Source organism: Lagopus leucura, unplaced genomic scaffold (assembly GCF_019238085.1).
Source record: "Lagopus leucura isolate 7727_CA_CO unplaced genomic scaffold, USGS_WTPT01 Super-Scaffold_73, whole genome shotgun sequence".
NCBI lineage: Eukaryota > Metazoa > Chordata > Aves > Galliformes > Phasianidae > Lagopus > Lagopus leucura.
This window is the reverse complement of record NW_024962252.1, coordinates 68844410-68870336: the sequence shown is the minus strand read 5'-3', so window position 1 is coordinate 68870336 and position 25927 is coordinate 68844410. Positions and strand designations below refer to the sequence as shown.

The 25927-nt window shown below is 43.9% G+C and overlaps 1 long non-coding RNA gene across 1 annotated transcript; it reads right to left on the bottom strand.

The window, feature by feature from the left end:
- Positions 1–274: 274 nt before the first annotated feature.
- Positions 275–23289, bottom strand: LOC122193545. Its single transcript, XR_006182933.1, has 3 exons — positions 23080–23289; positions 19328–19623; positions 275–513 (listed from the first exon to the last, which is right to left on the bottom strand). It is a non-coding gene; the product is annotated as an uncharacterized LOC122193545 (long non-coding RNA).
- Between the last annotated feature and the right edge of the window lie 2638 nt (positions 23290–25927).

Sequence of the window (25927 nt, the reverse complement as noted above, 5' to 3'; positions counted from 1 at the left end):
GAACGGGGTGGAAGAATGAGGTCTGAAGGGAAGACCGGGCAGGGGGGCTGCTGTGGTATCAACACTTCCCAGTTTTGAAGAGATAGTGGCTTCTCTTGAGTGGCTTCTCTTGTTGTCTCATCTTTCCTTTCGCAGATATTCTTGTGACTACAGTTTCAAGTTTCACCACCTCGGTAAGTAAATAAGGTCTATAACACCAGCAGAGGGAATCAGTAGTTTTTATTCACTCAAATATGCATATATATATTTTTTGAAGCTGTAGTCATACAGCTGTAGTCTGGACTCCCACGTTTCAGCTGTTCCCTCTGTCCGCAGGCAGAAGTAATGCGTCACTTTCTGAATTGTTTCTTCTTATTTTTTTAAATGGGCTCATCCACAGCAGCAGTAGTGCCCCTTGTAGGTGGTCCATTTAGTGTCAACCAGGGGAAATGATGAAGAAGAGCTGGGTATCCCTGTTTCTCTGCGAGCGCATCCCACGTTAAGAGCAGGACCCAGAAGTGCTGCTTACTGGAACTAGGGGAGCAGAAACAGGGAGACAGATGTTTCTCTTATTATTTCTGTTCTGAGACAGCCACAGCTATTGCAGCATGTCACCATCCTTGAGGGCCACAGACACAAATGCACAGCAGGACAGCTGTGTTTAAATTATCAGTGTGATTTCCACTGGGGCGCGAGGCAGGGATACGTAGCTCATGCTTTTTATTCAAAATCAGTCGTGCAACACAGTCTTGTCTGAGTTACTGTATTAACCACATCGCTCAAAAAAAAAACAACCCCAAACTCAAGACAGTTTCTATGTGTCTGTCCCAGTTGTATTGGCGGGGTTTCTGAGTGCTGCAGCCCAGAGCCATCAATAGAACGGATTGCAGGTACTGGCTGAGAAGCTCAGCTTTGTTTTTGATTGCTTCTGTCACCCCTCTGCCCTCGAGGCCCGTCTGAGAGCTGCATAACATTGCCACTGTGCCCAGGGCAGCTCGCTGGATAAAAACAGACTGTTAAAATTTAGCAGGGTTTGGCATGGGTCGCTATGAGCCTGGCTGCTATGGGCCTCTGGAGCCAGGGCTCAGCCACAGACAGCGCAGGAAAGTGCTGTGTTCCCCTGCAAGACGCACAGGATTTCCTGCAGCGGGTCACAAAAACATACTTTCCCATTGTCCCTACTCATATCACAGGGAGTCCTTGTGCTCCGCCAGGGACAACGTTAATTCCTACCCTGGCAACCAAGGAAAACAACTGGGGTTTTTTGGCATTTTGCGTGGTGCTGCCTCCCCTGTGAGCAAGGCCCTGCCGGCACTGGAAGACAGTGTTTGTCATGGGCGCTAATGAACCTCCCTGGCCAGCCGTTGGTTGGCCACCAAGGTGGAAAATCTGTGGCAGCCCAAGGAAAAAACTTGTATTTAAGACAAACAAGTGTGGTTGCGACGGGGAGAGTTTGCCAGTTCTCCAGAAACATGGGGTTACTTCTTGCCCTTGGAGGGCAGGTTGCAGCCATGGCAGGGTGGTGGTGGGTGCCTGGGAATCTCTTGGGAAGGAGAAAAGTTTCTTGGTGCTGCACCCAGCCTACCTGAAGGCCCCCGTGCACAAATGGCTCTGTCTGTGGTGAATGCTTTCGCGGTGTTCTTTTTTTCCTTCCTGATATACTCCTGAAGAAACATAGAAAATACCTCTGAACTGTACAATAGACTGCGTATCATTCCTATCCTGATGCTTCAGTGTATTTTTGTTAGTCTTGTATTTTTCCCTCACTAAAATCACCTTAACATTAAGAGAACAGTCAGCGAGAGTCTGAAATTGTTACAGAATCTGGGGATTGAGACTTGTAAGGAGTGTTGAACATGCAGAAATGCCACATTTTACGTTGGACCTTGGAAACATGACACAGATTATGCCAACAAATATCTCAGAAATGTGGAAAGGGCATTACCAAATGTGCTCCGCATGCAGCCCAAGTCTCTGCAAGCTGGATCCTGACCAGCTTCTGAATGTTGTGCTGGAGGTCAGGGAAGTTTCAGGCTTTATTTTTTCAGGCTGGCTCTTATCCAACATTAAAAGTACTATTTGCTTCCTGTAATGTTTTTGTGAATCTGTGTTTGTTTCTTGTCTTAATACCAAAGCAGTAAGTAAAGGATGATAGACTGTAACTGATAGGCTGTAACAGGCGTCTGCAGAGACCATAGGAAACCAAGTGTTTTGCTAAGCTTAAAGCAAAGAAAGGCTCACTCTGACCCTCTGCAATAAGGTGATCCCAAAATGTACATAGAAAAAGTATGGATAGACTTGCTATTAGCAGCAACATGTGGACATGTCTTTGTTATCATACTGATAGTAAGACAAGCCAACTTTTAAGTAAAAGAATATCAAACTGTAAAAGCTGAAAAAAAACACGCATCCAATGCATAGGACATTGATTCTAGGCTCAAGAAATGACGTTTCTGTTTTAGTATAAAACACAGTTTTTCTCTTTAGTCTTGAAAAGTTGGTCTGTGTTTCAGTTCCTTGTGGAATACCAGAATTGTTGTTTTAATAATACTAATTATTTGCTTTATTAAGGATTGTTTCACCTTCATGAAGGTGAAAATATTTAAAATAAAGCCCTAGCAATAGAAGTACAAGTAGGCCAGGCTTCCAGGCTTCAGAAGTGCCCGTGGCACTAAATCGGGTGCAGATCCAAACTGTCATGAAACAGAGCCTTTGTTACTCTTTGATGAGGTCCACCAAGGGCTTTGTGAGGCATTGCAGAGGGCTTTGTGGAGGGCTACTCATTCAAAGAAGGAGAAAAAGGACAAATATAAAGCGATTCCAGATGTATTTTACTGTTGATTTTTTTTTAAAAAAAGAGCTGAAGAATGTTTGTCCAAGAAGGGGGAACATGTGTCTTTAAATTTATCATAGATAAATGGGCAGAGGGAATAGAAGCCAAGATTTCCTTGTCTGAGAGGCTGAAGCTTAATACTGTCATCTGTGGTTAAGACCCATTTGTCAAATGGAGTATGCTGAGAATAAAGAAAATCAACTCTCTCTTCCCTTTTTAATTTGACTTAATTAGCCATAATTCCTCTTACTGAAATAAAGGCATTTCCAACTGCAGGACACATTTCTGTGCCCTTTTGCTCGTATAAATATGCAGCTCCACATGCACGAAAAGCAAAAGCCAACCAAATGCACTACTAAAACAAGATGCTCCACTACACTCAGCTCCTTCCTTGGGAGAGGAGGACAGAACAAAACAGCACGTGGCAGATGTTAGCCGCATAGCTCAGTGCCCTACTGGGAGGCATGCAAATCCTATCGTGATGAACACGATGGGAAAGGATACACAGGAGAAAACGGCACACTTGTTGTATGTATGTCACACTTGCCCCTCTGTAGCAGCGAGGAGCTGTGCACTCATAGCACGGCGTGGAGCACATAGCGCAATTATAATTGGGTGCAATATGTTCACAGCGTTTTAAAAAAACGTCTTAAAAACTGCATGCCACGTTCAGATGGCTTAAAGTCCCCATGAGTCCCTGTGCCTACTGCTTCCTACTGGCTGCTTCTGGTCCTTCAGCAGTGCCCAGCCAAGAGGAAACTTCAGGGCACAGATGGAGTTCAGGCTAGACGGTCCATAACCTTCACTGGATCCCGCTGGCATCCTGTGGTGCAAAACCTGCATCCCAGAATTACTTGGAGCAGTCGTCCTCCCAGACCCGATGAGCACACTTGCCTAAAATAGTCACTCGCAAAGGTGTGGTGAGGCCAGCCTCAGGGCTCGTGGAATCGCTGGGGGACTGTGAGCCTCAGAATATCCTTGTAATTCATCTGTAATGCTAAACTTTAAATAACTGCCTTCCTCTTTCGCTCCTTTCTACCTCGACTAAGAAATGCGACATGCACTGTGCAAAGGGACTGTCACCAGCTGTTAATAAGAAAGCAGCTTTAGCTTCTCTCCGCTTCTCTTGTTCACACGTAGACAGTGTTGGAAATCAGTGAAAACGGGTGTAGCCCCTCTGCTACCGCCACCACCACCTCCCACAAAGAGAGCAAGTGTGAAAGGGAAGAGGAAAGGTTGAAGAAACGGGCTGACCTACTTAGGTACTGCGAAGGACAAGCATGCAGGCGCAGGGTGCGAGGACGACTGTATGCGTTTGTTCTGGGCACCTACTGTTACCCTGGCATCCCTCCAAACAAATGGCTTTGCACCCAATTCCAAAACAGCTCCTTCCTCCTCTTCAAAATATGCCCTCCCCGCCATGCACGCTCTCCCTGTGATCCTTGCTGCATTGCTTTTGAAACAGCCCCTTCCCTGTGCAGCCAGCCAGCCCGTCTTCTCATCCACCTGTTAATACCTGGCCTCCTGTTTGTCACATTGCAGCTCTGGGCTCTCTACCAGGATCTCCCCCCTTCTCCTGTGCCACAGCCACTGCTTCCGGCATGGGCCACCTGTCCCTCCTGTCTCAGCTGAGAAAGGACAGGACCTAACTGCAGGTAGGTGGCCATCAGCGATGGGAGCAGGCTCGCGAGGAGCGGTGTCCAGCAGAAGGAAGGAGGTCCTTGCTTTTGGGAGCCCTGACTCAGACCCCTTCCTGTGTACAGCACGCCACCCCCTCCCCTCAGCTGGCTCAGAGCCCCTGAGTAGCATCACTCAAGCCCAGAGAATTAGCGAGCCTGAAAATTATACCCACTGGGATCTGGACAGTTTGCAAAGCCTATAATATCTGCTGTTGCAAGGTGAGATCAACGCACTCAGGCAATATGAAGATTGTATCATAAACCTTTTTGGGTTTAGATGGCAAGCGATTCTTTTGCTCTTCAGACAGTATTTTTGGCAATTCAGAGCAGTTACAATTGCTTGTCAGAACAACCAAAAGTGCTTCCCTGGCAGCACGGAATATCTTACTGAGAGACTGGAAGAACCTTCTTTGGTTTCTATATAAAACCTACCGATGACTCATAGAGGACTCAGAAATTGTCCTAGTTAGAGATAAATGGGAAGATAGATTGCAGATCTGGAGAGCGAAGCTTGAGTCACAGAGCTGGAACTGGGATCAGAAGGCAAACTTCACTGAAGTTTAGGATCTTAGGGAGACAAAGATGGTTTTTGTTTGCATTTTCAGTCAACAATAATGTTCTTCATTTCTTCTTTTTTGTCTCCTCTTCCTCATTAGATGTGCTCTGCAACATGAGGAAACTTCCTTTGTCTTTCTCCTCTTCTACCTTTGTATTGCTCTATATCTGTGATGTCTCTAAGGCAATTAAATAAGATTCCACTGAGCTCTACAATGCCAGGCCTGCTTTGGTCGGTTACCAAAGACATAATAATATTATATATGCGAAGCACAGTGAAAGATTGTTACTACAGGTTGCAAAATCAAGGACTGAGAAGCTAGAAACAGTCACTGCTAAGCCGGCTTGCAGAGCTTCAGTTTGGCCCCTCTGAGCGTTTGCACGTTGTGGCAGTCTTTAATTACACAAGCATAATCCCGTGCTGTTTGTCCCGCAGAACCCCTGCCTCATCCAGCTCATGGAGCAGGTGGTGCTCACTTAATGAGCAGCTATTTATATTGGGTCTGTGCTCAACACAAGACCCTGTGCCTTATTCACTGAACACAGTTCAGACCCCAACATGAAGACAGCACGATTAACTTTTCCTGCAGGATGTTCTAGCGTACTTACTGCTTTTGTGCTAGTGTGCTTAATTTTTACAAAACCTTTCAGAGATGAGCATGTGGAATTATTTTTGATCATGATGGTAAATTACTCACGGAGATGGGGAGGGTCAGATTCTTCAGGGTGACCAAAACAGGACTCCTGGGCTTTCTGAGCTCCATGCATGGGCTCCCAGGTGCATGGTGGAGCTTAAGACGTCTGAACAAAAGATTCTGGTGTCTCAGAATGCCCTTGCAGAAAACACAGTGGACTACCTTAGTATCCACTGGGGAAAATCTACTTTCAGTTATTTGCTTTATCATAGTTTGTGTGGGAAGGGGCCATTAAAAATCATCTTGTCCAACACCCCTACTGTACACCCAACTGTACCCCTACTGGGCAGGGACATCTTTCACTAGATCAGGTTTCTCAGAGTCCCATCCAACCTGATGTGGGGGACTTCCAGGATTTCCTTGGATGATGGACAAAGATTTGCCAGAAATAATAGTGGAAAAGAGATTCCCTCAGTAAAACTTTTACAGCTCTTGTGTGCTAGTTGTCCAAAACAACTAATCTATAAATATTTCCCTCTAGGATTCATTTAACATACCCTTCAGTTATTTGTAGATTGGAAAGGACTTCCACATCTTCATTTGATACTGTTACATTGCCCCACTTCTTTCCAAGTAGAACGGAAATATGCACTGAGCGTTTCCGCATCATTAACAATGTTGGCATACACCCCACCAATAACAGGCTGATGCCAATTCCTTTTGTTTCTACTATATTAAATAAATCGTTCCTGACCTTCTGAGTCTGCTGTTTCCCCAGCTCTTTGAACCTACTTTGTTAGTCTTCTGCACTTGATAAGTTTTAATGCCTGTTGTTTGGCATTCCGTGCCCTTCCATTTGCCTCTCTTGTGATATATCATGTGGTTTTATTCCTAAAAGGTGCATCCTTTTTTGCCTCACAAACAGAATGAGCTGTCAGACAAATCTGCCCTTTTTCTTAATTGTGAAGGTTTGACCTTTTGATCCTGTAGTGTCCCGATCGTTCTTATACACTCTTCTTGGTATCTTTGTAAATTTTTATTTCCAGTTTTCTTCACGTTTTTTATCAGCTTAGGTATGAGCCCTTCTCAAGTGTCAAATACACACACTGCTGGGGATGCTGTCTTCAGCACAGCGAAAGCAGTCAGGGCATGGTAAATGTTCCTAAGAGCCAACAACTTCCAGCCCAATGTCTATTTGATCTTCACAAACCACGAGGAGGTCCCAGGTGAAATTCTCTCATCTTCACTACCATGTTTTTATTTCACAGCAATGTCATTTATAGTGCTCTCCTTTGAACAGCTTTATCCAAAATTGAAATACCTCCAAAATACAGTTACTGTTTACAGACATGGTAGAAAAGTCACTAAGAAACATATTCTGCTGGCCATGGTTGCTCTTGTTATTCCTCCTCTTCGTGCTTTGATCTGATCTGTCTCTTGCCCTCTAAATGACTTATACTCCAGCCTAACTGCTTCCTGTTTCTGGCTTCTTGTTTTTCTTGAATTTCTTCTTGCCTTGCAGAACCTCAACCTCATTATTTTGTCCAGAAATAGATTTACACCTTACTAGATCTACTATCTCCCTGACAGTTTGCCCTCCTTCTTTCTTTTTTCACCCTGGGCAATGGGTCTGGTTATACCTTCCTGATTTTTAAGTCCAGTTCTGGTGTTCCCCACATTTGTCTTCCATCCCCAGCTCTGTTCTCCACCTCTATCAGACTATTCCCTCCCCATGACTGAGCCTTCTTCCTGCCCCAGCTCTGCAGATGATTGCACTGCCTGCCCACAGCTCTTCTTCTGTGCTCACTTCAATATTCCTTTGCTCCCTGTCCCCAGCTCTCACTCCCATTTTACTTGTCCAAATAATTCCATCCCTTGTTGATCTCACTCTATTACTCCAGTGTCAACTTGGAATGTCCCTTGCTTTTCCCAACCTCATTCCCCTTTTTGTCACCGCTGCATCTGAAGCAGCCTCCACTTTGTCATACCACTACCAGAAGGTGGTACCGTGATTGAGTAGAGGTACTCTAGGTTTTGTGACCCAGAGTCCCTGTTTCTTGGTCATCAGGATCAGAGAACCAGCCTGTGCTCACGCCTCTGAAAGGGACTGAGTGGCAATCTGATGCATACAGACCTTTAAGAGATTGGATGTGTTTAGCAGTCTACCAGTTTAAACATAACCTGAGGATACTGCACAGATACGGTCCTACATGCTACAAATATGGCCCCTCTTCTGAGTTCTGGCTGTAGCTCAGCCTAGATCAGCTATGGCAGGAAAGTCTGGCTTCTCTCCCATAACACTGGCCCCAGGTGCACTCTGTTGTTTCATGAGGGACTGTCTCTATTATCTCTTGGAGATAACGGGAAGGAGCAAGCTCTGTGAAAGTGGTATCCTTGGGGGCTTTCTGTTAGTATCAAAGAGAGTATCTACTGAGTAGCTATAAACTGAGATATATTTTTCCCCAAAGCATATATTGGCCAAATTAGGTGGATTTTTAGAAAAATGATGTGTGAGGCACATTCCTGAAGTCAAGGCCAATCCCTTGCCAGATTTCAAGCCTTGCTTTGAAGCATGGGAATGCTACAGTAGTTCCAAGAAAAAGTTGCCATGTAAAAGTTGCCAAAAATAACATATTTTCCCCAAATCTCATTCTTGGAAATGCCCAAACTGATGGATCAAAAATTAAAAAAAAATAAAAAAAAACCAATCAACCTGAACAGTAGAGAAAATTTCTCTTCAAATGATTAATGTTTGACACAGCTGTAAACTGCCAACACCACGGTCTTGTATTACAATGCTGTGGGCAGTTTTTGTAAGAAGCAGCAGACCCAAATTATTTGTAATCATTATAATTCCCTCTTTCGTTTACGGTATGCTTTACTCTTTCCCTCTTTTTTAACAGCAGGTGGATTTTCAAGCATCCTAAAAGGTCTTGTAAGGTCAAGGCATTAAAATATGGGATGGAAATAGAGACCTTGCCCCTACTTTCAAAAATCAGAATTACAAAATGAAAAATAGCACTGAGAAATTGCTATTTTTCATTCAAACAGCACACATCACAAATGTCAGATTTTTTAGCTGCACAATCAATAAGTGAGGTGCAGAAAATTGCTAAATATTTTTCATCCCATTCTGGATAAACATAGAAACAGTGACTTATTTTCATGGAAATGCACAGGAGAGTCTCCTTGGCTGCTGAATTAACTGCCATATCCAAGACAGCCAAAATTGAAAAATTTTGAAAATGAAAAAGTTTGATGCAGACACCTGAGTGCCTGTCGTCACTCAGGGACCAGTAATTAAAAGCACCCGGCTCTTAAAATAAGTGTCACCAAGCACAGCATTATGACTGTGTGGCTCTACCCTTCCTTCCATGGTATGGCCTGTTATTGCTTTGCATGCTGTTGCAGATGTTGTATTGTAGAACTTCTTTGACTTCAGAGCGGCTTTCAGTTTTAATTTCTCATTTACTAGCTTCATTTTTTTTCATACTGTTGTCTCAGTGATTTTTCTTCCAAAATGCAATGTGAACATCCAGGTATCTTTTTGAGAGTCATCTCCTCTGGCTCCTTTAGGGCAGTAAAATTGCTTGTTTTCCTTGTTGAAATGGCCAAGTTCTGTGGAAATCCCATTAAGTGGCTTTAGAATCAACACTAAATAACAGAGAAATCATCTGTGGAAAATTGAAAAGGGCGGAAACCATGTCGTCATATTCTAGCAATGCTCAAAAATAAAATAAAATAGATCCACAGGGCTTTTCCGATATTTGTGGAGTGGCACACCTCCAAAGCACACTCGGTAAAGACAGGGTGCTTTTGGACAGCTCATCTGCATGCACCCAAGCATACACGCACACACACTCACACTGCTGGCACAGAGCTGTTTTGCTGGCTTAGAGGAAGTCAAGTGTTGGAGGACCAGTCAATGAGCTGACACTCGCTGCCAGGCTGGACTGCATGTCTAAGTTTTCCTGCGATGGTGGTGGGTCAGAGCTGGGAAGAGTGGCACTGCCCTGCTCTTGGCTTCCTGGCAGGATGGGGACTGGCACCTGCAAGGGACAAGCTGCTCCCAGAGGTGCCTGCAGCCTGCTGGGGGCTGTGCAGGCCACTGGAAGGAGTGAACCGTGTCACAGTGAGTTTGCATCTTGGGCCTAAATTGGCTGGGGAAGGCTTTAATCAGAGAGTGGCACTGCAAAAATTCATGATGCTATGCCTAGTAGAGCCACCCTGACATTTGCAGTGCAATGCTTTCTGGTGACAATCTCCATATGTAAATCTTGTGTGCCTGGCATACTGCTCATTATGTATATGTTTGGCTTTCACTGGGGCAAATTACACCCTAACTAGCTCAGTTACTTGTTTCCCCCCCTAGTCGCCTCAGTATAAGCAAGAAGCAGGTTGAGGCTCTGAAATGGGTAGACAAAAGATGACAGCACTTCTTGAGATTTATATGGCACATAAATATTTAGCATCTGATTTATGCTGTGTTGATGCTATTTGTCAATTGCCTTATTAAGAAATGGAAACTTTGAAAGAACACCTTAGATGGGAGAGAGCAGACAAAAGCCTTTCCTCTGGCACTTGTGGGAAGGAAGCCAGGGGTATCCACACTGTGGCAGAGGGGACTGTATGGCTGCCTCTCTTACTCCTGCGGGAGCATCTGCTGGAATCTTGGTTCACAGCCCAAGGAACCAAAAAGGATCCATTCACCCTGATAGGTAGATCCAGCCATACAAAACCCCTCCAGATGCAATCTGGTGGGTGGGGAGCTGGGCATCTTTCTGATGTTCCCCTCGCATGACAAGGTAGCTTAGAGGGCATGCTCAGCTGCATGCAACGTGCAGAGTGCAGGGATGAGCCTGGAGCTGTGTCCAGTGAGGGCATCTTTGGTGGCAGCCTGGGGGTGGGGCAAGGGAGATCAGAAAGTCTTCAGTGTTTCTGCAGTCAGTAGCCACTGTACCAATCATCTCTGCATATTTTAAAAATGACAGGAGGTTTGGGCATCTGCTTACATCAATATTCTGTAAATACGAGGATAAATTGGTAGCCCAAAACAGTGAGAAAGCTTTGCATAGGTTCTGTTTTGAATGCTATTTATTACACAGCATGATATACACAGAAGTCTTATTCATGTCAGTGGGAGTTTTATGCAAACATGGGAAGCAGAATGTGGCTTGGAATTGTAGCTTGATTTGATGTAGACAGGTCTTGCTGCATAGAAGGTTGCGAAGGCAACTTCTTTTCAGGCAGAAGAGGTGCAAACCTGCTACCTAAGCTGATCACAGTGAGGAGGCTGCAGTATGGTGCAGGAAGGTCCTGCTGGCTGGCCTCATCTTACACCAATCCTCATGGCACCAACAGCAAACTGGGGAAGGAGGGAGGGGAGCAGCGCTGGAAAACAAGCTGAGCTAAAGTGTTTCCCTACAGAATTTGGTTATATTCAAATTTGCAAGTGATTGTTTTTAAAGGATGAGTGTATTTTGAGAGCTGGGATATTATTATGGGGAGAAGGCAAATTCTCTGTAGATAATGACGTACTTAGATTGCTGGTAAAAAAGCAATTTATATTCCTCTGGAATCTTCCAGCCTAGAATGAGTGACCTGAACAATCATGGCTTTATAGATTTACTCTTTTGCTAGGGGAGAAGGTGTTCAGCTTTCTTTTGAAAAGTAATGTCAAGAAGAGCCCCCTTCCCAAGAGAGGAAATTTAAAAAGTAGGATTTTTTTGTCCAAACGTCTTATATTTTTTCTTGTCCTCCAAGTTAGAAATCTTACTGATACTGGCTTTCTTGCCACCACCATTCTGACTGCTTTTGTAAGGTACTGTAGTGCCCCTTAAATCTGAACCTTCAGCTAAGCGTGTACCTGAAGTATACCCTACAGTACCCAAATTTTATTACTTTTAAAAGCCAGTGACCACAGAGTCTGTATAAGTTGGAGCTCACAGATGAAGAAATATTGCCTGTGGGCAAAGCCAGACACTTTGACAATGCAGCATTAGAACTGCATTGCATTACAGCAGTGATAAAGATATGGCACTGCAGGTTAGGATGTATTTATCACCCAGAACTCTTTCTGTGATCATAACTGCTGCAGATAAACTCCTGCAGAGCACATAAGCTTTGCACAGAACGCATTTTTTTCCTTATTTTTTTTTCTTTCTTACAGTAATAATGGTCTCACTTCACAAGCAAAATGTACCCAGGATATTTATGAAGAAAATGTACAGGAAGGAATTCCTAAAAAATTTTATATCAAATTCTTAAGTAACACACTTGAGCTGTAAAACGAAGATATGATCTGTAAAGAAAAAAAAGTCTTCTGCGTGCCGAGTTCTTTTCATATTCAGTTTGGAAATTCTAAGCTAAGAAAAAAAAAACTCAAAATATTTCAAAATATAATTGAGAGATTCAGAGAGAGCTCTGTGAACCTTAATTCTGCCCACCACTGATGACAGTATGTTCTCTATATCACTACAGCGAAATGAACCCTTTGTCCCTGCTGCTGAGAACATTTCAGGTGTTGCTGTGACTCAAGGTACCTCTGTACATTATGGCTGAGAAAACCCTTCTAATCTTCAGCAAACTATCTCCTCCAGTTGCACTTTACAACACACCATGCGTGTCATATATGGGCCAACTGGCTGGAAAGCAGTTTTGCAGAAAAGCCTCTAGGAGTGCTGCTAGACACCAAGCTGACTATGGGCCAGCAACCCCTGATGGAAAGAAGAGCAATAATATTCTGGGCTGCATTAGGAGGAGTGCTGCCAGCAGGTGCAGGAAGGTTCTTCCACCCTTGACTATAGTGAGAGATACGGAGATACCGAAATCCAGTAATGAACCACTAAGAAGACAAAGGGACTGAAGCATCTCTCCTGCGAGGACAGGTTGAGAGTCCTGAAGGAGTGGAAGCTCAGGGAAGATTCCATCAGTGTACAGAAATTCCTGAAGGGAGGGTGCAAAGAAGTCAGAGCTGGGGTCTTCTCAATAATGTCTAGTGCCAGAACTAGGAAAGTTCCTTCTGAATATGAGCAAGCTCCTCTGTGCTGTACAGGTGACTGAGCACTGGTGCAGGCTGCCCAGAGAGGATGTGGAGTCTCTTTGTAGATCTTCAAAAGCAACCTGGATGTGGCTTTGCGCAGCACGCTCCAGGTGTCCCTGCTTGAGCAGGGGTTGGTTCAGATGACCTCCAGAGGTCCCTGCCAACCTCAGCTGTGATTCTTAATTCTGTGAGAGTATTAATCATACTGAAAGGCAAACTTAAATCTACTGACCAGAGGTTTCCTTTCTATAGGCCTTCTTCTCAGCCTATCCAAATACCTCTGGGCTTTGTGTGCCACTCTATAAATAACTTACATGTTATTTTCAAAGTGTCAAAGATACCAACTTGCAAATAAACCACAGTCCTGATTTTACCTTTTACACAAATAATGACCAAGCAGCCCAATGTTTGTAAGCCTCTGGAGCAACTAGAAATATTTTGACTTGTCATGCTGTAAAGGGAGTGTATGCATGCTGCCAGGACATCTATCGCAACGCTTCTCATGGAACCAGCTTTAATCACAGAGGAGTCTTTCACTGAGGTAGAATACAGGGGGGAAGTTAGTGTGGGGTGGTCTTTTTTTAAAACATCTCCTGTTGCTTTTTTAAAATCTTTCCATTTCAAAATCTTGACTTGAAAAAAAAAAGTGTTCATTTCAGATGTTGCTGTCAGGGCTTTATCTATCTATCTATCTTTAGATTTATTTATTTATTTATTTATTCAGTATTTGATCTGCTTTTTGCTAATTTGTCTTCATTTTCTGACCAGAAATAACTAATTTAACTAGCACTGCTATTTATTCTAGTAACTGATTTAGAGTTCCCAGTATCTAGTGCAACCTGGTGGGGCTCCTGGTGCCAACGGCACGATGCTTGTGTCTGCAGAGGGAAACCTGGCACCTCCGCTTGTCCTAAGGAGTAAGGAATCCAATCTGGAAAAGTGCAGCTTTTCTAACCTCTACCCACTACCCAGCAGACATCAAATCACACCTGCTTTAGAAGCGAGCTGGAGATGTGCCAGTGCTGTCCCTGCAGTCCTGTGTGCTCTGGCAGCTCTGACCCACAGGATAACTGGCTGGGAAGCACTGCGTGACTGCTGATGGGCTGGGATGGGGTGGTGGGCACCAGGAGGAGAAGCTCCCCCAGCACCTGCCAAGCTGTCACCTCCATTTGTACATGTCCTGTGTGTGATTTACGGTGCACGTAGCGTTCCTCATTCAAGCCTCTCACTAAGGCACATCATTGCCAAAAAGACCCCCCCCCCCAGGAGACTTCAGTCCTTCCTCACATCATATATTAGCACCTCAGATCTCCTGCACTACTGCTCAGACTAAATGTGCATTTAAAAAGAAAGAAAGAAAAAAAAAAACACCCCACACATTGCAATCTTTCTGTGAAAAAGAATCACAAACATGAAGATAACACCCCAGCCCCGGCTGTCGGGATATAGCTTGATTTGGGGGATTGCTAACTTGTCCCCTCTGTGGTGGCCGAGCTACCTCAAAGCACAAGGACTGGGATATCTGGGGCCCACCAAGGAGCATGGCCCTTCTGCTATTAGCAACAGGCTCTGCCTCGCCAAACAACTGCAGCCCTTGGAGGCACATGGAGTGCCCAGTGACCCTCGTAATTTCTCATTTCTTCCTCTGATGGTGTGGTCGGCAGGTTGTGCTTTAGTCTGAAACATGTAGCAGCTCTCAGATGAGCTCCACAAGATGTGCTTTCACTTACCCATGTGTATCTCTTTGTTTCTGAATTTAAAATGTGGTACATCGGAGTGAGGAAAACTAGGTTTCTATGCAGGCTGCTTCTTTTTCAGCTCAGAAGTAAAAGATATTTAAATATGCTTTTTAAACAAACCCGCTGAGGAGCCCTGGCTTTTTCTAATGATCAGAAAAGCTCAGAATGACCAAATTGAAGTAAAAAACCCAGAATGCTGGGGAGGAGGACATCATTATTTTTTACAGATGGCATGTCTGAGCAGCGCTTGGCTTTGGTTCCTGGACCACTGCACTGTGTTCTTGCTGCCGGTAGTGGCACATCCAGCCTAAAAGAGACGGGGGTGCTGTGAGACGCTCCTAAAGGTCCCTCATGCTTCTTGCAGCCTGTCTCATTTTGGGTCCTGCAGCTCTTCTCCAGCCCTAAAAATGCAGATGTTATAGTCGAGAGTATTTAGGAGAACCTGGAAGTTTTTCCATGGAGACACACAGAGCAGATATTCCAGAAGTGCGTGACAGTTTTAGTCAGAGCACCTGAATCACTTAAACACCTATGGTAGCTTTACCTGTAGCTTCCCCCCACTAGATCTGGTCCTTGGTAATGCAGTTCCTAAATTGAATTTCTCTTTGCTACAATATATCTGCCCCTATCTCCAAAGATTTTCCATTAAAAGAACCTGAACAGGCATGCAGCCTGGGCCCTGGGATGAGAAATTGCTCTGGGAGCTTTGCGGAGATGTGGTGCCAACCACACAGTGATCTCTGGCTCTGGTGAGGGAGATTCTTGTGCTCATTTCTTGCAGAAGATATCCCACGGGAGGGAAGGAAATGAGCAGTTTCTTTAGATCCCCACTTCAGATCAGCCACAACAATCAGTATATGTGCTGCCCAAAGAACCATGGACGAGCTCTCGCACTGGCCAGACAAACCATTGCCCGATTGCAGCCTTTGGGCACAGCCCAGCCCCCTGCCTGGGACATGCATGGGGCAGAAGAGCTCTGTGACAGGCAGCACACACTGTGAGCTGGAGATCAAAGCCAGGCTTGCCTCTCTGATTGCTGCCTAATGCTGTGGTATCCATACAAACCTATCCTTTAGCCAGGTGCGTGGCAAAATTGGGGAATGACTCATGAGGCAGAGGTCTAACGCTATCACAAGAAACAAAAACATTAGCTGCATGTGCCCCAGAGCTCCTCTACCAGTATTCCCAACAAATCCAAGCAAGACCTAAAACGCCAGGTCAGGTTCTGGTGGAAAAGCCTCCCCTACCCCCAGCAGTTTTCATTTCGGTTTTTGAATTATTAAAAGATCAAATGCTGGAATGCTGGATAGCCTGAATTCATTTGTCAGATCATGAAGTACTCATAACATTTCTCAGCCTTAATAACACATCTGCTCTTAAAATGTGGTCTCTTGATAATAGCTGGCTGAAAGTGTCTGAATTTAGGGATTATTTGAGACAACAGATTTCCTTCTATTTGGAATTGAATGAGGCATCTGCTCCCTCACCGTCAGCTTTGTGGGATATTCTCAAGGCAATCATAAAAGGGCAGATCATTTTGTACATTATGAGAAGGAAAAAAGACCTCTGTTGGCAATTATGAGACTTGGAAGGGTGAATTAGGGACCCACAAAGACACTACTTCATGTCCAAAAAAATCTAGCTACTCAATGCATTCTCCCCTCTGTGCAGGGTGGGAGCTGGATTTGTCTGATGAGAGAAGAGGGAGGGGGGCAGTTCTCCTGCCTCAGCCCCTGTTGGCAAAGGGGAAAGAGAAAGAAAATGCATTAGGCAAGGATGCATGCCCTTCATCTTGGGGTAACTGACCCAGCAACATGTTACAGAGATTAGGGCTCAGGACTGAGAGCAAGCAGGGATCCCTTGGAGGATTAAAGGAAATTCTGCCAATATTTATGCCAGTTTAACACGTTGGAAAACCAGGACAAAAATGAATGCTTGCAAATTATTTAACACATATTCATCATCAGAATCTCCTCCCACATATCAGCAGGAGATGATTAATAAAGGAGTGAAAACAAAAGCAATCAGAGCAGAGAGGAGGCACTACTCTGCACTTTGCAGGTACATCATTCATTTCTAGACCTGAAACATTGCAATCAGAGCTGAATGCACTTCCCAGAACACAACTGAATGCATACGGACAAATACACATACACATACCTATGTACAAATATATATATGTATACATACAGAGCATAAATACACTAAAATACATACCATACATATCAATGTATGGATACATATATATATAGCTTCTTAGTGAAGTGACGCATCTTCCCAAACTGCTGCAGCTGCTCATGAAGAGACAGGCGTGTACTTGGACATATTTATGTGGTAGGAAATGTGTTCAAGGGATGTGAGCCTCCTCAAAGCCTTTGTGAGAGGCGAAGAGAGAAGCCTGTGAGACACCTTGGCTGCATTTGGGTCTGGGAATGATTACATATACTGCAGGACTGGTCATTACTTGAGATGCCCAGAGGGGGACTGGTCTGCTGCAGGGAGGGACTCACTGATGGAAATGGCCTCACTGCCTCATCCTGTTGCACAGGGATCCCATCAGCAGCTTCTGATGAAGGGCCAGGTCCTGAGCATGTCTCTGGGAAGGCTTTGGCTTTGGAAGCAAATGGGTTTTCCTTTTCATTTTTACCTGATGCTGGAAGAGAGGCTGTGGATTCTCCTTCTTTGGAGATCTGCAGATCTATGTGGATGTGGGTCTGGGCAGCTGAGCCACCAGTGCCATAGGTATCACGAAGCATAGCAAAAGCTGTAGAGGATGACATCTGAAGGTCCAGCAAGGCAAGGCACCCCCATGGGGCTTAGCACTGCTCCAGAGCCACGCTCTGACAAAGCTGTCCTCTGGGAGAGGGGCTGTGGCTGCTGAGTTTCCATGTGGGGATGTCGAAGATTTAGCACTTCGACTGAGGTGCATCAGTTCTGTGTGTCTTATTTTAAATAAGGCAATTTCGATTAGAAGAAGTGCTTGATGTTTCTGATTTTCCCTTTGGTCACCTTCAAATCTCGTTTCTAATCCCTCAGCTGCTGTAATGAAGTTCTCGGTAGTTTACATTGTTATTAAAACTCCGTTTGGGGAATATCATTTTAATCCTCATTATATGCCAAATGTAGGTATCAACTATTCATTGTGTAATGGCAATTAAAAAATATAGGCCCCCAAAGGATCTTCTATATTAATTTAAATTATCCTGCACTTATGTCATTGTCAAAAATAGACTGCACTCCTGAAAATGTCTTCATTGAAGTAATGTTGGTAGTTGTAGTTAGGACACCTCCATGTTTTGGATGAATCCTGTTGTATTAAGCCACAGTTAGGCAGATAAAGAATTACAGCAATATTACACTTGAACCATCTTTTTCCTCTTTGTGCTTTAAAGAAATAGTTGAGATCACTGGTTTTGCTTTTCGTGTAAGCAAAATAGAGTAATTAATTCAGGCAGCTTTTTTATGCATTTAACAAAGCTTCATGTCACACGAACCATTTTCTCTTTACCGTCAGAGAGACAGATCCTCTACTCCTGAAAAGCCACTGTAAATATCAAAAGAGTAGAAAAATCCCCATGGAACAAATTGAAGGACTTAAAAATGTAGAATTTGCATTTTCAAACTTAAACATGAAAAAAACAATTTGTGATCTTTCGTGTATAGATATCAAGGATTGGAGCACATTTGCAGTGGATTTCAATAAAGTAAACTGCACGCAGCTTACAAGATTATTCATTTAAGCTAGTGTTTGTAGATAATAGTACCAACTTAGCTTTAATGTAGTTCTTTTGAGACTTACACTGAACACTCTTTACTAGAAGTAAAAAGGTTTTTTGAAGCCTTTAGATGACAAATGTTATATTTACAGAAGATGATCTCTGTGTTTGAAAGGTTGCATTAACTGGCTTCATCTTAAAGTGGAGCCCTTTAGGCAGAGCTAAGCAGCGTGTGATACAGCAGGTCCATTACCAAGAAGGGAATCCAGCCCCAGTCTCCGGAGCTGGTGCTCCCAGCAAACAGTCCCACTAATTGGGTTCACCTCAGCCAGACCTAACACCAACTTACTGCCCACCTTAATATTACCAAATATTTTTATTTAATGATTGTAGAAGAAAGCATAAAAGGGTGTTTCTATCTGCCACGCAACCTTTTTTTTTTTTTTTTTTTTTTACAGTTGTAGTAAGTATTAAATGGAGAAACTGTTGAGCTAAAATAGAATTAGGATTAAAACGAATTTGGAAATCCAAATCCCACTACACTTGGAGGAAATCCGTAGGCGATTTTTGCGATCTGTCCTCTGTTTCTGCAAACTGACAAAACCAAATGGGAGGGCTAGGCACAAATGCTCAGACTCAAGCCATCTCAGTTTTAAGTGAGATCTCTAAGATGAGAAGTAGGAGAGGGGACAGGAACGGAAAAGATATTTGGCACAGCAGCAAAACTGGGGTGCTTCCCACACTTTCCTTCTAATATCCAGATGGGTGCTGCTGGCCCCAGCAGCATCTCCAGAGAACACTGCTAACAAATGGCTTCTGAGATGCTGCTAGCAAATGGCCTCTGGAGGCCAAACACTCTATTAAGGAGGATATAATATGGTACTCATTGTAGTGGTTGTTGCTAACAGAAGCGTAATGGGAATACATTAACAACACTGGGAGAGACTTTCTGGTGTTGCAGTTGAAGGAGAATGAAGGAAAGTTAAATGAAGTGAAGTCATAAAAGACACTTCCGCGAGTCCTTGTACCCTGCAAGGACTGATGGCAGCAGTCCAGTTAAAAAAGAAACTAAAGCCTCTTGTGATCCTTGATACCAGTTTGGGTTGCTTCTCAGACTTCCAACTCTGAAATTCCTGGGCATGGGCTTACCTGTGGTTGCATCTGGTGCAGAACATAGGCAGCAGGGGATCTCTTCCAAGGCTCCATGGCCAGGAGGTCTTGTTGCTCTTCACATGCCATCTCTCCTCTTTTGGTTGTGTGCAGCCTCCATGTCTTCAGCCCCAATCTTGCTTCTCTGGCCATTTGCAAGACACTTAGGGCCATAGGACTTCTTCTCCCAGAGTTTCAGCACTAAGTGGTGCAGGGGAGTGAAACCCAGCCACTGCAGGCAGTGCAAGAGGTATCAAGCTGTGTAGGCGGGGGAGGAGGTTGGGGCCTCTGTACTCCTAATGCAGAACAAGACCGTAAGCAGCAAACCACCCATCACTGACTTTCTCCGTAATGGGGTGAGACAAAAGCTTTTTCTGAGCTGTTGACCTTGCCTGTGCGAGGTCCCTGGTTGAAGCCTGGATTTTTGTGGCCATGACCGGTAAGGCAGTCCCTGGGCTTTCCTTGGCAGACATGTACCAGGCTGATTTCTGTGGGCTACTGTTATCAGGAGTCACCCCGTTGAAGTCTTGGCAACCCTTTTTTCCAGGGGTTCATTCACTGTTTTTAACTAAAGAGCTTTGCAGGTTCACCATTCGAAAGTGCACCTGCATTTCTTTTGCCCGCTGGTATCTTATCTCCATCCCCACCACTAATTCCATGTACAGGCAAGCATTGTTAGTACTTCAAGAATTAATCACATACTGTTCGAGAGAATTTTGACATTTGCATTTCAAAACTCTTACCAATTCTAAACATTTATTCTACAAAACTTGGAAAGATTGTAGTTCTGTTTCAAATTATTCCAGCACCGTGGGCATTGCCACAGAATGTAAAATTACAGAACATATGAGATTGAAACCTGACACCCGTTCTTCCCTGTTGTGAAGTGTCGTTGATGAAAAATATACTGATTTGAAGAAAAAAATATAATTATGTAGGAGCATGACCTGTTCCCAAAAAAGCTAGCCAAATTCACTCTTGTTTCAGAGAGAGCTGGGTATGCAAATAGAGTGGGGTCCTCTCGTCAAATGCAATTAATTCCATTTAAAATAGTAAGAAAACATGAAATAGTTCCTACAGAATAATCTCCTGATGCTCGTGGAAGAATGTGCAGAACGTTAGCAGAAAGGGAAAAGGGCAGGATACTTTCAGCAAGCATCTCTCTTCTGTAACAGTGATTTTGAAGCAGAATTACACAGAATTCAGTGGAATCACTCTTTATTGCTATTCTATAATCATTCTTCCCTCCAGCATTTTCCAACTAGGCAGTTTCAAGTTTTGTAACCGAAGAGACAGTGACTTTGGATTGTAATAAATAGTCTACTCAGACATTTCAGTCCATTAAAACGGCATAGAAAAGATGGTGGGATATATGTAGAAAGGAATACTTGTATGAAGATAGCATGAGTAAAACTCAAATTGGAATACAAATGCAATTGTATTTTTTTTTCAAGTAATATAACTTTGTGATGCGTATTCTCATTCATTAAAAAATCTCATGTGCACATTTGTTCATGTATTTCCATGCACACGCAGTGCTGGAGACACCAAAGCATTTTAGAAAGTCAAGTATTCCATTTTGCTGCTCTTATTTTACAGATGGGGAACTTAAAAGTGCAGAGGGGTTACATGTGCAAAGCACATTGCTTTCTGGACTGTAATAAACAGAAAATGAGTTCCCAGCTCACACAAGAACTTCTTCTGCCACCTCCAACAAACCACCTGTTGCATTTGAATGAAATATTAGTCTTTCTGTTTTGGGCATTTCGTCTTCCCAGTGCAGCTGCTACTTTCCCCTCTACCTGAAGTAAGCCCAGAGAGCTACAATGAAGTTTTGACATGCTTCAAACAGAGAAGTCCATTCTTTCAAAAAATAAGCACAGCATCATATGGCATGCACTGTTCATTTTTCCAGCTCTGATTGAAGACCTGCTTCTCAATCGTGCCATATTTAATTTGCTTCCCAAACCCAACCTTATCCACAATTCAGTAGGAGTGTTATTCGGTAAGAGAATCGCAGGCTTTAGCCTCTGAGTTACAAAGGCGGAATAGCTGCCTTACTTGAAACGTGGAAATAATTATTCATTGTGAAAATTAAATTTAAAGCACATGGTGGTGATTGTCCATATCACTACCAGAATGCTTGTGTATTCCCGAGGGCCCTGATTTCACAAAAGTTTGATGAATTTAGGTTGAATTCCTGGGCTGTTCATTTACCCTTCTGTCTCTGATGTATTTTGCCTCTTACTCTGCTTTATCAGAGTATCTGGACAGATAAAAATGAGTCGTACCACAGAGAATGTCTGTCCTGGAGGGTGTAACAAGAAGCCCTCCAAACCCTCAGGGCTGCAGAGCCAGCATTAGCCCATCAGCATTTTTATATTAGATCCATACATTTTTGTGTAATTGATCTGCCCAGGGGTGAGCTGAGGAGCCTGGCACAGGGAACGAACCCACATGACTGGGGCAGGCAGCAGCATGCCATGGCCCTCACCCTGAGGCACTCATCAGACAGCAACTCTCCCAAACCAGAGGTTGCCAATTGGACCACTCTAAGACCAAGGATTTAATATGAGCAAACTAAGAAGTGTTCCTTGGACTCATTATCTGAAATGGTGGATCTGTTGCAAACTGCTGGATTAACTCCAACTGCTTCCCTAAGACACTTTTGATTTCAACCCCCTTGTAATAGTTTCTCTGGGATTTTGCTAAATAGTATGCTCCTCAGCTGTGCATGATTCAGAGACAGATTTATAAAGACATTTAGGTGCTCCTTCCCACTGATTAAGGAAGCAAAAGCCTAAATTGGTTTAAAAATCTGCCCTTGGGAGCTGCTATGAGTGTCTGGGCACCCAAAGCCCTTGAAGATTTACTGCATCTAAAGACCCAGTGAAGATCAGAGAAATTCTTTGCCAAACACAAATGGCAATGAGACATATTTTGCACCGTCAGAAGTACTGTCATTAATTTCTTTTTTCTAAAGATCAGTGTCAGTGTAGAATATACTGAGCCTAGGCTTGGAAACCAGTTCTGCAAATTGGGTCTAATGCTGCTGCAATGAGACCAACTGTCATCTCCACAAGAAGCCCGACCAGACCTGAATTACTTACTGGGTAACACATTTCAGTAATATTCCTCCTATTGAATTGTACCTTACTTGACACATATCTTCTCTGGAGGAGGGGTGAGATGCTGTGCCCACTGAAAATCAGTGCTGCATGCCAGCCAGCCTGCAGGAGATGTGTAGCAAGCGAGTTATGCACACGGGTGCTTCTTTTTTAGCATCTGACTTGAACTGTGTGCTTGGGCTATTCATGCCTAGCTGGTAAAGCAGGGCTTTGTGAAGTGCGTGCATTTGTTTCTAGTGGGAAGCTGGAAACAGAGCATGCTTCAAAATACTTACGCAATTTTTCTCTTTGATCTGATTAAACTGATTAGAAGATGTCACAGAATCAACAAGCAAAAAATGACCTTTTTGAACACAATCAATTTGTTTGAGTCCATTAGGCTTATGAGAATAAATAAAACCTCTTTAATGCTTCATAATATCAATAATATCCCAGAAATTATTCTGCACTTAATGGCCAATTTAAGAGCATTAAATGTGGTTAACAAACAATTTACGAGGTATTAGTGTGCTTCTGTTTATAAATGTCTAATTATACCGGTCATTTTTGCTCGTAGTGCATTACCTTTGGTAGCCAACAGCAGCACCTCGAGTCAAGGCAGTAAAATATCATCACTTTGCAAACCTCTTTTAAAAAGCTGCCTCAAGCCCAACAGCAGTGCCAGTGCCGGCGGCGTTCCTGTGCAGATCCCTGGGCTCGTGTTTCACCACAGGCCATGCTCTGGCGATTCTCGGGGCGGCGCCGTGCAGCTTGGCAGAGTCTCTCCATAAAGTTGTGTCCTGTAGCTGCGGGTGCAAACTCAAGCTGGTCGTGCGCAGAGCTCCAGCACGTCGAGCCCACTACCCCTCGGCACAGCCAAATGGTTCAGCAGCTGCCCTTTTGTCCTGTTTCTTAAATAAACAAAGAGCAGATACAAATTAATGACCTAAATTTATGGCAAAACACACTGCCTTCCCAGAGCAAATAGCCTTAAAAGAACAGATGTTAAAATAGCGTTTTGTACTCACAGATAGGGAGAACAGCTACTGTGCAAATCTAAGAGCTTGGGACATATAGAAAATAATATCTGAAGAGCCTAATTGTGCCACGTCGCCTCCCTCTGCACCGCAAATGGCGTAACCTTCTGATGGTGTGCTGCAGGGGATAATTATCTGCCCCACAGCATCCCCCAGCCCCCCGTTCCTCCTCTGACAACCCCAGTAAACTTTCTCCTTTCATTCCTTTATATTCCTTTCGGAGATGAAAAGAGCAAAACGATCATTTTGCCAGTGTGTTAAATAACAACTGGCGATCCGATGCTGTAATCCTAAATGCAATTTAGTTGCGAAGAATCGCGCTCACGCAACGCACACCATCTCAATCACCCATTCCTTTGAATTACCTCTTTGTCTTACCCCGAAGGGTGCATTCATTGCACAGGCGAGATTATTCCTGGGTATTTTTTTTTGCCGAGACTTCTCCTGTGGACACTGATATTTAAGCAATTGTTAATTATACACATGCACCAAAAAAAAAAAAAAAAAAAAAAAAAAAAGTAATCAAGAGAGACGAAGAGTTGGAGGGTATTTTTTGGTTTATTTTTGTGCAAAATCAGAGTGAGACAGGACTGTGGGCAGGAGGAGAGCATGCCATTGGGTCGGCTGGCCAACCCTTCCGCTCAGCGCCGGCGGCAGCCAGCAGTGCTGGGTCATCACGCCAGGAATAAAAAGGCGTCTCCGCTTGCCGCCCGGCGAGTGCATTCTGTTTATACTACACCACATTGTATTTCCAGTCTTACTCAACATTTTAATATACATCTTCTTGTCAGGCGTCTTGGCAATCGGGTACACGGCTTGCAAGATGGACTGAGAATTCCACAGGTGGACTGATTAGTGGGTGGCATTTCTGAGCTCCAGCAAGCTGTTAGCATTATGTCTGTTTGCTTTAGGTACAGATGTGAAATGATTTGACAGTCAATCTCATAGTGTGTGCGAGTACTTGGGCTTCTTTTTTTCCCCCTTCTTGGTATGTCAAACTCTTCTTAGAATACAATCCTTACCCGTCTGGTTGTCCATTGAAAAAGCATCCCCCCTCCCCCCTCCCACAGCCAATCTGGATGCGCCATGCATTATTCAGAAGACATAATTTGTAAGTGTCAGAAGTGGCTTTGGTTTTTTGCTGTGCGCTCACTCGAGTACCACAGCTGTCACGACCAAGAGTCCTCCCTGGGCACAGGGGTTATACTGATGCAAAGACAAATTGTTGACTTCGTGCAGCTTGTCCGAATGCAAGTTTCCTTAACAAAGCCACAGTCGTAAGCAAATGGTGTTTGACAAGTGGAATTTTCTGTTGACTTGCTCATTTCATTTCCTTCTTTTGGCAGAAACACTTGGAACTTGATTTTCTTGCACTTACTATGAGCCCAGAATAATAACTCCTAAATCAACACTGAGGAGGTGGAAAGGTACAACAACACAAACACTCAGTAACAGTCAGGACAGCGACATGGAAATATGAGTTGACATGCAGAATAACCGCAAGTGGTGCATAATTTATTGATTGCACCTTGTCATGGGAATGATGAGCTCTCAGCTAGAGGAATTATATTTTATATATTTCACAACTTTGGGGGGAAAATATAAATATTATATATACAAACTGCATATACAGTAACTAATGGATAGAGCAAGATTCGTATTTCCAGTTAGTGAAAAAGTTGCAATGTTGTCTGGAGCCGGGTGAGCCCATGAGAGAGGTAATGAGGAGGCTGCAGCTGGTCTGTTTCACTTGGGTACCTGGGTGAACATGGCCAGGGCAGAGCCACCCCACTTCAGTGTTATGACTCTCCACGTGTTGGAAGACAGATGCGTTACATCTCAAAACATCGAACTTAAATCTTGCCCTCAGCTATGGTATAACATTTCAGTATGCATCATATATGTGAACCTACAGAGAATCACCATGCAAAGGAGCACATAAATAATAGCAAATTACACTGAAAGCAGGGGCCAAGAGGTGCAAGAGCAGTCTGCTTCTCACCACATGTAGGTCTCACCACATGTAGGTAAGCTCTGGCGGTGCAGCCTCAGCCCTATCACCTGCCTCATCTCTGTCCAAGTTACCCATCTCTTCCTCACCATGGTTAATAGCTTGGTAAAGCAGCAGGCTGTGGAGCTGCTGCCCTACCTCAGCATGGCCACATCCCTGCAGCTAAGTCTCAGGGTAGCTGACAGTTGGGGAATGCACCATCTGGAGGACCAACGGTGACTCCACCAGCATTCTGATCTCACTAGATGGTTGAAACAAAGAAAATAAAGGTGCAAAAAGCCTAAGCATTTGCCCTAAGTAGATTTCCACCTCCAGGAGCAGGCTAACAGGTAAGCCAATGAAGTAAACTATTTCCATTGCTTCAAATAAATTGATAATTCCTCTTCCTGCATTGGAAAAGCATGTACTCTCTTTGATTTCTGCCGATTGCCTACTACAGCACTGG